Raw genomic sequence first — 2,686 nt, forward strand, 5'->3', positions numbered from 1 at the left:
ATAAATACTAGATACCTTAAAGATAATGTGGACCAAAAATCTTTATGTTAACATACTTTATGTTTTGATGCGGCATCTTCTCAAGATGCAAACAGGAAGTAAACTGCTTTGATCATGTAACGATTTGCACTAACCATGTGACACTGCACATATTTCATTGAGACCCTTTAGTTTTTTCCATGTTTGCAGGAATGCACTAAAACATCAGTCAGAAGGGTTTTCAAAACTTTATAAATGAAATAATGTTTTTAAAGGTGACTTGACTCTGCTCTGGCATCTTCGGTGGCATTTTCTCTGCTAGTGGCCCTGTTTGCAACGCGACCTACGAAAATTCCCATAGCATGCTAACAGCCTATACTGAAGATCCTCTGTATAATATGTGTGAGACTAAGATCAAAATGCTGGAATTCAAGGCATTTAATTAACACAGGCAAACATTAGAATATGCACACGTTCAAAAGTGCAGATACAATACTGTGATCATTTATTTACACTGCTGTTCAAGGGTTTAGGATCTGTGCGATTTGTTTTTTTAAAGAAATGTATGTTTTTATTCAACACGGATGCACTTAGTTGATCGAAAGTGACATTTGAAATATTACAAAAGATTTCTATTTCAAATTAATGCTTTTTTTAACTTTCTGTTAAAATGTAATAATTTTGCCTTTTTGTACTGTTTCTTCATGTTAGTAATTTTATGGTTATTTATATTAGTTATTGTTTTGTACAAATTAAATTAAATATCCTTATTTTTTATTTATTATATATATATATATATATATATATATATATATATATATATATTATATATATATATATTTTTTTTTTTTTTTTTTTTTTTTTTTTTTTTTTTTTTTTCAAGTTAGACTGAAAATCAGAAATGTTGTCTTGGCAAAAACAAAAACAAAGGTTTATATATATATATATATATATATATTTATATATATATATATATATACATATTCATATTATTTCAGTTAATATTTATTTTATTTCAAGTAAAAAAAAAATAAAATTTTTAATAGTTTTAATTTTAGTTTTAATTAACTGTATTAACCCAAAGGTTTCAAGTAAATGCTATTCTTTAGAACTTTCTATTCATCTGTGAATCCTGAAAAATTTAATCTAACACAGTTTCCACAAAAATATTGCTCAGCACAACTGTGTTCAACATTGATAATAATCAGAAATGTTTCTTGAGCAGCAAATCATCATATTAGAATGATTTCTGAAGATCATGTGACACTGAAGACTGGAGTAATGATGCTGAAAATAAAGCTGCGCATCACAGAAATATATTACAGTTCAACAGAGATTCACACAGAAAACAGTTATTTTAACTGTAATAATATTTTACTAATTTTACTATATTTTGATCAAATAAATGCACCATTGGTGAGCAGAAGAGACTTCTTTCAAAAAAATTGTACAGTCCCTTTAACAGGGTTAAAATGTTTAATTTTGTCCATGGCACAAGAAATCTATTAACCTGACCCTGTTAACGATTCTGTCATATTTTGATTATACTTTTGTAACTGTGTGTATATAAATGTTTAATGTTTTGCCTAATAGACCTCCATTGCACTGTAAGAGCTCTGCTGCGCACACACACACACACACACACACACACACACACACACACACACATTGACTAAACAAACTTCTTTCTGTTTGAAAGCTGAATCTTTTAACAGATTCATTACACAGAAATATTCCTCGAAATTCTTCCGTTTTGGAGGCTGTGTCAGCTCATAAACGACCTCTCCTGCCCTCTCTTCACACCCTGATTGTTTTGCACATTGCTTTCTCTGTTTCAAGAGCTGGAAGTTTGCTAAAGGTGTTTTTTGCCCTTGCCCTAATATTCCTGTCGCTTCCTTCCTGTTCTTGATTGGTCGCTGTCACGTGGGCGTTGTTCTTGGCTGACACTTTTTTCCGACCGTCTGTCAATCTCTGGAGTGTGAGAACCTGAGAGCGTTTCAACAGATGTCCTCTAGCAGCTCCTCCGGTATCGATGAGGAACTCTGGTGTGATTTACTGTAAACTGATTTTTTTTTATGGTTGTAAATATGTCAGTTGTTGTGTCGTGTGTTTGCATGTTTACATAAATGATGAGATGATTCAGAAATGATGTCATGTGTTCCGTAGCTCGTGCATGGGCTCTATTAACGACAATAACATTTCCCATGAATTTGGATGAAAGCATCTGCCAAATTTGCTGTCTGGTGATGCATTGCAGAAGTCTTAATTCATATTTTCACAAATTAAGGCCTTAAAACGTCTTACACAAGAGCAGAAAAACTCATGGCATTAAAGTTGCATGCACTGCAAAAAGTTCATATCATTCAGTTCTAAACATCCTTAAATCAAGACGCATTTACTGCTGAAGCAAATTAAACATATCAAGTCTTGTTTTCTGAGAAATAGGACAAAATAAATTAGTCATGCTTAAAACAAGAACCAATATCTGTCAGTGTGAAATGAAAATTTGTTTTTGCTTTGAATTGAATAGATTTTTCTGAGCCTGTTAGCAGATATTTGTTATTATTATATTCTTAAACTCCCTTCATGCTGATCATTTTCTCATAAAATAAGGCGTATTTTGCATCTTGAGTAACTGTGTCTTGATATTAAAATCTTTGGAGTTTGTTAGTGTTGCTAATGCAAGACACTTACATTTAGAGACCGT

This window comes from Cyprinus carpio, chromosome B18 (assembly GCF_018340385.1).
Source record: "Cyprinus carpio isolate SPL01 chromosome B18, ASM1834038v1, whole genome shotgun sequence".
NCBI classification, from domain to species: domain Eukaryota; kingdom Metazoa; phylum Chordata; class Actinopteri; order Cypriniformes; family Cyprinidae; genus Cyprinus; species Cyprinus carpio.